The 13,385-nt window shown below is 54.8% G+C and overlaps 1 protein-coding gene across 1 annotated transcript in view; it reads left to right on the top strand.

Moving 5' to 3' along the window:
* LOC115634959 (von Willebrand factor A domain-containing protein 5A-like) overlaps nt 1-13,385 on the top strand; it is a 107,426-nt gene that overhangs the window by 77,803 nt on the left and 16,238 nt on the right. The gene's annotated exons all lie outside the window — the stretch shown is intronic.

Genomic DNA, 13,385 nt, shown 5'->3' with positions numbered 1-13,385 from the left:
CTGAGTCCAGTCTAGGGGATTCCAGCCAGCGGCCAGATCCCGCCTATCCATCCAAGTAAGATTAACTGCATTGCTATCTCCCCATGTCCTTTCTGCCATCCACAATCTACTACGTTCCTCTCCGGTCAAAACTCTACTTAACAACTGATCCACATCCGTATAAGTAGGATTATAACTTAAAAACAATCTTTCTAGAAGTTCTATGATCTTTCAGGGATTTTCCCCAAAAGACCCTGACAACTGTCCCCACTCTTTCAAGTCCCATTCTAGCCATCCTTTATATTCCACAATATTAGCATGTTGTAACCGTCCATCATTGCCCATATAAGGTTGATCGTGCACCTGTAAAGGCATCTCTCTAACTATACTTTTATTACTCGCAAGAGATTTGACGGGGACATTCTCTGGGCTATCCTCAGGGGGGGGGCATGCACCCTGCCGTACCTGCTTGGACATTAGCCTAGTAACTACTCCTCCCGAGGTTTGCCCCTCCATTTCCTCCTCATCCTTCTGCAGAAATTCCAATCTGGTATCCTGCAGATTCCCCTCTGCTACAAGGAGAGAGTCCCCCTGCGGAGGAATAGGGGCAGGTGCAGAGGGGACCAGCTGACAAGTCAAAACACGCCGTGGTCTACACCCTTCATCGAAATAACCTGGAGGGGGTTCACTCTCGGGAGAGTACCTGACTGCCATAATTTTTAAAGATTTCCACAGCTCTGCTGCTGTGTCCCAACAAAACCAGTAACATAACTGTCCCGGATGGTCTTTTTCGATCTGGCTCTTTACTCCTCTTAAGGCAGCCTGTTCGAAAGAGCCATACAAAGGCCACCTCATCTCCGGGTCGGCCAATACCGCGGTATACCCAGTCCAATTCCTTACACGTAGTGTGTACAACTTCTTCCTAGACATTCCTGTCTGTACTGGGAGTTTCCCTTCGTTCCATAACTTATTTACAATCCCCAACGGACTCTCAAGAGGCACGCTAGTCCCTTGACCCATGGTGTCTGACAGGAGCCCTCCAACTGGCGTTTACCCTGCTGTCCAATACACGACCCCTCAATATTGAATTGGCTGGGAGAAATCTCCTGTGGCGCCTTGCCAATTCATATATGAGTGGTCTGACCACTGGACAGAGGTACCGCACCAGAAGGAATCCCGGACGAGCCCCCAAATTGTTAGGTAATAAAGCAAGTCCTCACTCACCTCTCCAGCACCCGAGTTCGTGCGGAGTTGGTATGGGGCACACAGTTCTGTCAGAGACCAGACACAAATGCGTTGATCAACGGGCTCACACTATCCTTAGCTCTCAAAGCTTTAGATTAAGTGTGGCCCCTTTATTAGGGGTGAGCATCAATATTTATACACAGAAGTAAACAAAGTGATTAACAAAAGATAATGGTCATGCATAATCAATCAAGATTTTACAGGAAAAGCAAGGTTAGCAAGTAAATGCATAGAGATAAAGGCTAATGGCTACTTGAGAAAGGGGGTGTCATGAGTAGTTTGCAGGTCAGTGCTTTGTTCGATAAAGGGTTCAGAAAGGATTATGCAGAGACGGCCAGTCTGGGTGTGTTTTGGCTCCCCAAAGTTCACCAAAAGTTTAGTCCCAACAACCACAACGAGGCCAGGACAGGGCCTGCCCCATGTCCCAGATTCACAGCTCTGTAGGCTCTAGGACCAGGATGAACCATCCCATCCGGCCTCCTGCAGGCCACAGGATTGTGCATCGAGTCCACCGCAGACCGGCCCCCTGCATTGCTTTTGGGGGCCACACTGCACAGCCACATCACTACTTTCTGCTAGGGCACCTCCTCCTGGCCGCTCTGGGCATTGCTCCTTCAAGGTGCTGCGCCCTCCTCTGGGGGTCTCACTTCCCATCATCCCGGCTCACTCCGCAGCCCCTCTCCCCAGGAGCTGCAGCTGTCTCTGGGTGACTCAGCCCTCCGGCCAGGTCCTAGTGTACTCCCCTTCCAGAGTATCAAAGGCTTTCGGGGCAAACTGTCCCTGGCAATCCTCTCTCCGCTGCCTGGTCTGTGCCCTTGTGTGACAAAGTGGGAATGTTCTTTGTTTTCTCTGAGTGCTGTGTGGGTGCCTCAGTTTCCCCTATGCATTTCTCGAGTGTCTAGGGATGTGTGATTGTTGCAGAGCCCTAGGAGGCCAGTGTGATCCTGTCTGCACAGAGAATGGCCGACACCCTGCATCCTGGCAACTGATGGCCTGGGCCCCTCCTCTGCAAAGTTGCAAACTGAAGGTGTTGGAGAACAAAGAGATCAGGTGACCTCCTGGCCCAGAAAAGAGACAGAGAGGAGGGGCTGGAGAGTTTTCAGTTTGGAGCTGGATGGACCTAACTGAGGGGGTCCTGTTGTCTGTATCTGCAAGACCTGTCTTGGGCAGTGTTCCTGTTGTCTGAATAAACCTGTTTTACTGAGGGCTTGTCTACATCAGAAAGTTGCAGCGCTGGTGAGGGAGTTACAGCGCTGCAACTTTGAAGGTGTACACATCTGCAGGGCATCACCAGCGCTGCAACTCCCTGTTTGCAGCGCTGGCCGTACTCCCGTTTTGTCTCGGGTGTAGAGGATCCAGCGCTGGTGATCCAGCGCTGGTAATCCAATGTAGACACTTACCAGCGCTTTTCTTGACCTCCGTGGAAGGAGGAAGCCTCTGGTAATCAAGCTGGTCTCCTTTCCCGGTTTGCTCTCTCGTTCCCTGCGGTTTGCTGGGTGGCTCCGGGAACGCGAGAGCAAACCACGGCGAAGCTGGTCTCCTTTCCCAGTTTGCTCTCTCGTTCCCTGCGGTTTGCTGGGTGGCTCCGGGAACGCGAGAGCAAACCGCGGCGAAGCTGGTCTCCTTCCCCGGCTTGCTCTCGCGTTCCCGGAACCCCGAGCAAGCAGGTCTCCTTCCCTGCGGTTTGCTGGGTGGCTTCGGGAACGCAAGAGCAAACCGCGGCGAAGCTGGTCTCCTTTCCCGGTTTGCTCTCGCGTTCCCGGAACCCCCCTTGAAGCCGCCCAACAGCGCTGCAGTGTGGCCACATCTAACACCACTTGCAGCGCTGGTTGCTGTAAGTGTGGCCACTCTGCAGCGCTGGCCCTATACAGCTGTACTAATACAGCTGTAACAACCAGCGCTGCAAAATTTTAGATGTAGACATGGCCTGACTGTCTGAGAGCTGTGGAAGCTGGGGGTGCAGGGCCTTGTATCCCCCAACTCCATGACACCCTGCCCAGAGAATGGCAGGGAAACTGGGCAGCCCTCGGCTCCGGGTCCCAGCTCAGGACCCTCCGCTCAGCAGCCCAGGTCTGTGCTGTCCTGCACCTTGCTGCTTTCCCCTGCACCTTTCCGGCTCCCTCCACTGGGTTTGCCAGTCCAGACTCCCTCCTCCCAGTAAGTAACTACAGCCTCCACTCCATAGCCCTAAGCACGCCTCCCTTGGCCCCAGGAGGGACTGCAGACCACGTCCCTGCTGCCCCTGTCTGCTCGCAGCTCCCAGGCTTTCCACAGCCCCCTGCTGCTCCCAGCCAGCTGAGCTGTGAGACCAGAGAATTGCCCAGAGTGTGACTAACGCAGCCAGAGTCTGCAGAGAGCCTGACCCCATCGCTCTGAGAGGCGGGAGCTGCTTCCTGAGTCCCAGTGGGGTGGTGAGTCTCACCGGGGGGTGGGGTGAGGGAAGGGAGCAGGTGCCAACAATTCTGAAATGAAAAGTGTCAGAAATAGCAAATAAAATAAAAACTTCTTTTATCCCCAGGGTTTTGGTTCAATGTCTATCTGACAATTGACAGCCCTGGGGCCATGAGGCCAGGGCAGCCTGATTTTTAATATAGTCAAACAGAGTTTGAGGGGGACGCTCCAGCTGCATTTAGCCCTGCATCCAGGGCTGGGTTTAGTTTAGGGGTCCCCTGTGGTGCACGAGGGGATCTGTGTGTCTGGCCGGTCAGACCCTCCTTGGGGAAGGCAGTGCTGCTGGCGCAGACAGCAGGCCCGCCAGTGAAACGGCCCTGGATGGCAGCAAAGGGGCAGGCAGGAAACAGCCCCAGTTCAAAGGTGTGGGGGAGGGAGGGCAGTTTGCAGAGGTGCCCTAGCACATGGCCAGGTGTGTGGATGGAAGGGATTGCAAACAGTCCCTGGCTCCCAGTGTGGGGGACAGGGACTTTGCAGACAGTCCTTGACTTAGAGTAGCTGGGAGTGGTGAGTTTGCAGATGCTCCTTCACTGGGTTGGGGGGGGGCTAGCAGGGGAAAGTTATTTTGATTTTCCAGCCTCTGCATCCCTCCCCTGAGATGAGGTCCACCATGGCCCCGCTAGTTCTGCCCCGCTGGGTCCAGGGTCCCTCAATCCTCTATGGTTCCTGTCCTCTCCCCTGGGTCTGGGCTTGTCCCCCTGACTCAGGGCTTTGCCCCCTCAGAGTCTCCCTTCCCTGGGTGTGGGGGCCCTGCATGCCAGGGCAGGGTTGGAGGGGTTGGAGGGAGGTGACCCCCTAAGCCTTTATGGCTCTGCCCTGTACAATCCCTGCTTCCCCCGCCCCTTTCTGTTCCTTTTTGTACGTCTCCCTGCATGGCTCTCCCGCTGCCCATCCCTGTGGCACCCAGCCAGGTCGGTCCTGCTCCCCACAGCCTCTGGGAGCTGCTGGGGGCCTGTTCCCTGCTCAGATCTCACCCCCCGGCCAGTGACTTAGCCTTGGGTGCTCTGCCAGAAGCAGCTGCAACAGCAAGAGCCACAGCCAGTGAATTGCTGTAGTTTTCACACCGACTCCCTTTCTCCAGCCTGGGAACTAGGCGTCAGAGTTAAATCCCAGGGACAACAAACCAGCTTCCTTCCCCACCAGAGCCTTTCCCAGGGCCTCTGCCATTTCCTGGTCTGTGGCACTTATCCTGGAGCACAGGAAGAGGTGCCTGGCCCCTGGCTGTGAATACCTGCTCTGGGGGGGGACACAGCAGCATCACAGGCCCTACTCTGGCACCGGCTCAGGACTGGGGGTGGCAGGCAGATGAGGTCGCGCTAGAGGGAAAGCGCATGTTTCTGGGTGTGGGTAACTAGCAGCTGGCATAGCTCACCCAGGGCTGGGGTTGATCCTCCATGGCAGTCAGCATTTGAAGCAGGATGGAGGTTTGTGCCTCAGTTTCCCTAGGAGTTCATTCAAGGCCTTGCCAGGCATGCGGGTTACCTGGGTGAGCCCAATGTTCCCATCTAATCTTGGAACTGGGAATTCTTCACCTGGCCAAGTGGCAGTGAGATGAAACGTGGCCCCGAGAGTGGGGTCTGAAGCTGCTCTTGGCATTCCTCACCCCTGGCACCCTTAGATCCCTGCTCCTCCACAGAGACTCCCCGCGCATTCAGAGCCAGGTTCCTGCTGCTGGAGAACCCAGCCCACCTCCGGCCTTTCCCCCCTGCCAGGCCCAGGCCGGCCGGCTCCGGGACAGGGAGCAGGAGCCCCTAGCTGTGGCCAGGACTGGACTTTGCAGCCTCAGGCAGGGAGGGTCATGGCAGCCATTCCAGTCCCTAGTGAAAATAAACAGCAGCACCCACCCCCACCTCCACCCAGAACGGCCGATCTGCAAACCTTCTCTGGTCTCTGCAGGGTGACAGCCCAGCTGGGTGAACCCCCTGGTGATCCACCCAGGTTCCCCACAGCCTCCCCCAGGAGTCCTAGTTCCCCTACCCCTTCCCCCAACCAACCCCCCAGCGTGGCACTGGGAGCGGGGCCCAGAATGGGGGAGGGGTGGGAGTTTGGATCGGAACCAGAGCAGGAAATTCAGCACCTTGTTGGATCAGAGCTGCCTCCGGATCCCATGAGCCTCAGCCTCTGCTCATGCCTGTCCAACTCCCCCCATCCATCTGTCTGTCCATCCTCACCCCCTACTCTGACTCCCCCTCCTTCCATCCATCTGTCCTCAACCCCACACCTGTCCGACACCCCCTTCTGTCCATCTTCAGCCCCCCCATATGCTCTGTCCTACCCCACAAACCTTCCTTCCTTCTCTCTGTCCATGCTGACTCCCCACAGACTGTTCTTCCCACACACCTTTCTTCCTTCCATCTGTCTGTCCATCCAGCCCCATACACTCCCTTGGGCAGGGGGATGTCCACCCCACACTGGGCAAGCGGGGGTTAACCACAGAGGCCCCATCCCCACTTTGGCGTGCTCCAGGTGGCAGGTGTGGCTAAAAGAGAGCGGGGCGGAGGACAGGTCTGGTCCTGTAGAGGTGCCATCAGCCCTCAGATGTGAGTCTCCCTGACTAGGCTCCAGGGGACCCCCCAGCTCCACAGACACCAAGCGGTTGACTGGGGAGGAAGCAGAGGTAGGAAGCAATCCAGGGACTAGACTGGGAGCCAAGACCTGAATCCTGATCCGGGAGATTGCCAGCTCCATGGGGTGGATACCCGGTGGAAGCAGGGCGGGGACCCGGTGGAGCAGGGTGGGCCCAGGTTCTCCTGCCTGTGCTGGCATGTGGTCACCGCTGCCAGAGACCCTAATTTTGTTTGTCTGGCCCAGCTGAGAGCCCTGAGGATGGGTTGTATCCACCACCACACTCTCCTGCATTTCTCCATCCATCCCCCGGCTCCCAGCTGTACCCGGTCCCGGCCTGTTCCTCCCTGCTGTGGCTGGTGCCGTTGGCAGGGAGGGGGGACTTGAGAGGAGCCGTCACTCTGATCTCTGAGCGAGTCTCCTGAAAGCCTGTGGGACTCCCTGCCACAGGACATGCTAAGCAGGGGCTGGGATCTCAGAACCATTGCTGGCGGGGAGGGCACCCTCTGCCTGTCAGTTTCCATGGGAACCCCGTATCTCACCCACCCTTTCTCCACACAGATCCCCGAACCCGGAGTTGAGATGACGAGCTGCGGCCTCCTGACCGGCTCCAAGAAGCCTGGTGAGTCAGGGCTGTGGGGATGGTGCTGGAAGGGAGAGGGTGGCCCCATGGGGGTTTTGGGGGGATCCGTGGCTGACGTAGCCCTTCCCCCAGCACCCATGGAGATCACAGGGCCCGTGGCTGACATTCCCCCCCAGCACCCATCGGGGCCCCCTGACTGATGACCCTGTTCCCCCCAGTGCCCCTGCGCAGCGGCTCGGGGATGGTGCTGATCTGAGGCTTCGTGGCGGACGTGGGCTGTGAGCTGCTCTACAGGAATGAGGAGCAGGGGCCCGTGGAGGCCGTGTTCGTGTTCCCCGTGGATGCTGAGGTGGCCGTCTACGCCTTCCAGGCCCGCCTGGGGGGCACCTGCATCCAGGCCCAGCTCTGAGAGAAGAAACTGGTACCGGGGGCAAGGGTCCCATGGGAGAGAGACGGTACCAGGGGACAGGGCTGGGGGGATCTTGGGGTGACTCCGTCTCTCCTGGCAGGTGCAGGAGCTGTACAGGGACGTGCTGGCCGGGGAGTAGGGCAAGGGACTGTCAGGGGCAGGGGGGTCTCAGGGTGACCTGTCTCTCCTGGCAGGTGCAGGAGCTGTACAGGGACGCACTGGCCAGGGAGTAGGGCAAGGGACTGTCAGGGGCAGGGGGGGTCTCAGGGTGACCTGTCTCTCCTGGCAGGTGCAGGAGCTGTACAGGGACGTGCTGGCTGGGAAGTAGGGCAAGGGACTGTCAGGGGCAGGGGGGTCTCAGGGTGACCTGTCTCTCCTGGCAGGTGCAGGAGCTGTACAGGGACGCGCTAGCTGGGGAGTAGGGCAAGGGACTGTCAGGGGCAGGGGGGTCTCAGGGTCACCTATCTCTCCTGGCAGGTGCAGGAGCTGTATGGAAACATGCTGGCCGTGGGGGCAGGGGTGGGATGTTGAGGGTCGGGGGGATCTCAGGGTGACCCTGTCTCTCCGTCAGGCATGGGAGCTGTATGGGGACACACTGGCTAAGGGGCTGTCGGGGGCAGGGGGATCTCGGGGTGACCCTGTCTCTCCGGCAGGCACAGGAGCTGTACGGGGACGCGCTGGCCGGGGGGCAGAGCTCCTTCTTGCTGCAGCAGGAGGGGGCAGGGGGTGACGTTTTCAGCTGCTCCCTGGGGAACTTGCCCCTGGGGAGGAAGTGGTGCTGACCCTGCACTACGTCTGCACTGGAACCCAAGGGGGCTGCCCGCTACATGCTGCCAACCATGCTGCACCCCCGCTACACTCCCCACAGTGAGCCCCAGAGATCCCCCTGTGCCCCCCATGCACCCCACAGTTAGACCCATGGCCACTTCACAGATCCTGCTGCACCCCCAGGGTACAATCTGACTTGCTGAATCGCTGTTCCCCTCCTTAATCCTCCAGCCCAGGGAGTCTTTTACACGGCTTTGCTGTGTGAATACCAGGCCCCTCCAGGCTCTGCTCACACACAGCCACACCCAGCTGAGTTGCATGAAGCTCTCCCAGCCCCACCGGAACCACACACAGGGCAACATTTGCAAATTCTCCAGCCCCAGCGTCGCACCCCAGAGACTGTCCAGCTGGAGTTCATTGATGAGTTCGTCAGGCCATCCGAGGGTAACGATCCTGCACTAGCCCTGCTGGGCTCAGACACTTTCCCCAAACACTCCAGTCCAACCCGCTGGTTTAGATCAAACACTAAAGCGAGTTTAGTAGCTAGAGAAGGAAGGGTTGTAAGTGGTCCCAAGTTATGGGGCACGAAGGTCAGAACTGGTAACATCAGAAATAAAAGGTAAACGCGCACTCTGCATCCTGACCGTTACCAGGCTAAGGAAAGTTTGAAGCAGGCAGCTTTTCTCGCCCTACAGGATGCTGCAGGCAGTTCACAGTTCTGGGTGCACAGGCTGGACTTCCTTTCCAGCCTGGGATCAATCTTCCCAGTTCAGTCTGTCAAGCTTTCAGGAAAGAAGGAATAGGGATGGGAGGAGAGGTGCCCAGGGGCCAGTTTTCCTCCTTTTTATATCCTGACACATCTTACTGGAAAAGTCCTGGCTTGGTGATCTGGCTGGGCAGCTCCAGGGCATACCTGACCAAGCAATTGTCCTTCAGGTGAACTGTAAATCACTCGTTTACAGCTCCCCACTGGCGAATGGCTGGAGATGGTTGCATAGCACCTGGCTGGGTGTTGGTCACCCAGCCGCCGAGGTGCTTGTCTGTGGACATTTCTCAGATTTACAACATGGTGCAGCTGCAAACATAGAGCAGACTCTCATAACACTATATATGCACCTTTTACCAGGATGGTAATATTCAGCAGACCATGATTTTTCAAATGATACCTCACAAGGCAGACTTTGTTTCAGATTTACTGTCATCTTGTAAAAGTGGTGACCGTTCTCATATAGACTGTCACGGCTTCCCTCTTAAAAAACCTGTCGGCGTGTCAGTCACCCCAAGGCAGGGTGCGTTAAGGCCCGGCTGAGTTTTGACAGCATAATTCCCAAGTGTTTTTCTGATCTTACACAACTTTGCACAAGCCTATGTGGTTATCCCATTTAAGACTTTGGGGACCAGTCTCGCAATCTCAGGCATTAGCGCATGTCTTTCCTGGTGTGTTGGAAAACACCATTTTCTGTTCTTGCAGCACGGATATCACTTCCGTCACTTCAACTGGTGTTATCTCCAGGTGGATATTTACTTACATTCTGGAAAGGTCATGGGATAATAAATTGTCATGGGATAAAAGGGAAGGTCCTTTCATGGATTGAGAACTGGTTAAAAGACAGGGAACAAAGGGTAGGAATTAATGGTAAATTCGCAGAATGGAGAGGAGTAACTAGTGGTGTTCCCCGAGGGTCAGTCCTAGGACCAATCCTATTCAACTTATTCATAAATGATCTGGAGAAAGGGGTAAACAGTGAGGTGGCAAAGTTTGCAGATGATACTAAACTGCTCAAGATAGTTAAGACCAAAGCAGATTGTGAAGAACTTCAAAAAGATCTCACAAAACTAAGTGATTGGGCAACAAAATGGCACATGAAATTTAATGTGGAGAAATGTAAAGTAATGCACATTGGAAAAAATAACCCCAACTATACATACAATATGATGGGGGCTAATTTAGATACAATGACTCAGGAAAAAGATCTTGGAGTCATCGTGGATAGTTCTCTGAAGATGTCCACGCAGTGTGCAGAGGCGGTCAGAAAAGCAAACAGGATGTTAGGAATCATTAAAAAGGGGATAGAGAATAAGACTGAGAATATATTATTGCCCTTATATAAATCCATGGTACACCCACATCTCGAATACTGTGTACAGATGTGGTCTCCTCACCTCAAAAAAGATACTCTAGCACTAGAAAAGGTTCAGAAAAAAGCAATTAAAATGATTAGGGGTTTGGAGAGAGTCCCATATGAGGAAAGATTAAAGAGGCTAGGTCTCTTCAGCTTGGAAAAGAGGAAACTAAGGGGGGATATGATACAGATATATAAAATCATGAGTGATGTTGAGAAAGTGGATAAGGAAAAGTTATTTACTTATTCCCATAATACAAGAACTAGGGGTCACCAAATGAAATTAATGGGCAACAGGTTTAAAACAAATAAAAGGAAGTTCTTCTTCACACAGCACACAGACAACTTGTAGTACTCCTTACCTGAGGAGGTTGTGAAGGTTAGGACTATAACAGTGTTTAAAAGGGAACTGGATAAATTCATGGTGGTGAAGTCCATAAATGGCTATTAGCCAGGATGGGTAAGGAATGGTATCCCTAGCCTCTGTTCATCAGAGGATGGAGATGGATGGCAGGAGATCACTTGATCATTACCTGTTAGGTTCACTCCCTCTGGGGCACCGGGCATTGGCCACTGTCAGTAGACAGGATATTGGGCTGGATGGACCTTTGGTCTGACCCGATACAGCCGTTCTTATGTTCTTATGGAAAGTATTACCTTGGCATTTAGCCATCCCATCAATGAGGTGGTGTGCCTCAGTTTCCTTTTCTACACAGCAGATCATGTTTGCCATGGCTCCTCCACAGTGATGAGTTTTAAGTCTGCTCGCATGCATTATCTGTGAAACAGCATTACCCTGAGATTTCTTGAAATGTGGTCTTGTTTACCACGTCCATCATTTCCAAGCATTGTGCCTATTGTAGCTTTTAACGGGGTTAAACATTAACACTAAGTTTCTCCTTGTAAAAGGGCATTTGAACTTATCGCACCTTTTTTGTATGTAGTCTGTTCCTGAGGTGGGTTTGGGTCATACCCATTGTATCATTTAACTCTTTAACCAAACCTTTGCCTTCAATTAGTTACTGGCTCTTTCTTCACCTTAGGGTTGCCTTCGGTATCCGTTAATAATCCAGCCCTGTCTCTGGGGCTGGGGTGTCTCAGGGGTTGGTGAAGCAGAGAGGCAGGGGGCTCCCCCACATGGGCAGGCCCCCTCTGGAGCTGTGTCCCAAAGCCATGGCGATGCCTCTGTAAGAAGGCCACCCTCCGCCTTGGGGTTACTGTGTTCCCTCGCCTTCAGGGCTGACCTTCCTGAGCCCCCTTTTCTGTAACTAGCAGTATTCTCTCAGCTGCTTTCTTGGTGCCATCCATCAAGAGAGAAACCACCCCCGCCCCGTCAGCCAGGCCGTTGCATCTTCACTGACCCCTTTCCCACAAGCCGAGTTTACATCCTGTCTTAAAGAGAGACCATCACTTTCCAGAAGTACGTCCAGACTGGTCACCTGGAGAATACAACCAGCCATCTACTTGAGGGTCTGGAGTGGGAGCCTGTCTGTCTCCACCACCCCATGTCCCCAAGGAGCTGGCTGTGAGACCGCTTTCCTCAGCTGCACGGTCCACCCTCTGATTCTGCTGCTGGAGTGGACAGGAGCTGAGTCTGTATTTCCCCCCGTCCCTCCCAGGCAACCAGCGTGAGGACAGTCACGTGCTAACAACGCTACTTCCCCACGAGGCTGGCCAGGCACAGCCAGCTGCTTACAGGGGCTGCCCATTTTCTACAGAAATCCACTCTCCTTGTTCCTTTCCTGGGACCTCCTCTAAGGTCCCTTCCCTGGTGCCCACTAGAGTGAGATTTATGGTTTGCTCAGCTGCAGAACTCTGCCAGTCAACACATGGAAGAGTGTGCTCTGTTATGGGCGTTCCCTCCCACTCCCTGGGATCAGAGGGCATGTTGCCTTCTGCTGTGGTACAGACAGGACCGGCGCTAGAGTTTTTCACGCCCTAGGCACATGGCCATTTCGCTGCCCCGTGCGCCGCTCCCGCGGCTCCGCTGGAGCTGCTGCAGCCATTTCTGCGGAGGGTCCGTTGGTCCGTGGCTCCAGTGGAGCTGCCACAGCCGTGCCTGCGGGAGGTCCACCGGAGCTGTGCGGGACTAGCGGACCGTCCGCAGGCATGACTGTGGCAGGTCCACCGGAGCCGCGGACCAACGGACCCTCCGCAGGCACGACTGCGGCAGGTCCACTGAAGCCGCCTGCCGGCCCCCCCCCCCCAGCAAAATGCAACCCCCCGAAAATCCTGGCGCCCTAGGCAATTGCCTAGTTCGCCTCAATAGAAGCGCCAGCCCTGGGTACAGAAGCTGGTCTCAACCCCTCCCATGTCTGGAAGCACGCTGCTCCCCCTGCTGCTGCAGACCAGAGAGCCTGCTGGTAGCAATCTCTGGGGCTTTCCCATTTCCCTCTGGGGTTCCAGCACAGGATTCCTTCCTGCGGCGGCAGCTTGCCACACTAACAACCTCAGCTGTGCAGAAAAAAACATTCCCCACAAGCATGTCGACAGGGATATCGTCCACTGTTCCCACCTTCAATTCACTTTCTGAGCCATCAGATTCTGTGTGCACCTTGGCTAAAGGCCCAGGAGTCTTGGCTCCATCCTCCTACTGGTAAAAGCTCTCCCATTTGACCTGGCAACATGTCACCTTCTTGCATGACTCTGTTAATCCACAGTAATCTGTGCACCTGTATCTTCTTATCCCAGGTGTTCCCTGTTACTAATTCAAAGTCTTAATACATCACCTGTCTGGTTCCGCAGAGCCAAATCCCACAAAACCACTGTGGTATGCTTCAGGTGCTTCTGAGGTTTCTGTGCTGAGCACAGCGGTACTAACATGGGCTTGCTGTCCCTTCACGCAGAGCAATGGTTTCTCAGGTGGTCAATGGAATTACAGTGGCAAGTTGTCATGGTATAATTCCCTACTCTGAACCTTAGCGTTCAAAAGATGGGGTACCAGCATGAATTCCTCTAAGCTCAATTACCAGCTTAGAACCTGTAGCGCTACCACCAACCAGGAATTCCAGTGCCTGGTACACTCTGGTCCCCCCAAAACCTTGCCCGGGGACCCCCAAGACCCAGACCCTCTGGATCTTAACACAAGGAAAGTAAACCCTTTCCCTCACCATTGCCTCTCCCAGACTTCCCCTCCCTGGGTTACCCTGGAAGATTACTATGATTGAAACTCCTTGAATCTTAAAACAGAGAGGAAAATCCACCTTCCCACCCTCCTTCTCTCTTCCCCTCCCAGATTATCCCTGAAAGAGACAGTAATCCT

This window comes from Gopherus evgoodei, chromosome 14 (genome assembly GCF_007399415.2).
Source record: "Gopherus evgoodei ecotype Sinaloan lineage chromosome 14, rGopEvg1_v1.p, whole genome shotgun sequence".
Lineage (NCBI taxonomy): Eukaryota > Metazoa > Chordata > Testudines > Testudinidae > Gopherus > Gopherus evgoodei.
Note: the sequence above shows the minus strand (reverse complement) of the source record. Positions and strands in the feature narration are given on the sequence as shown.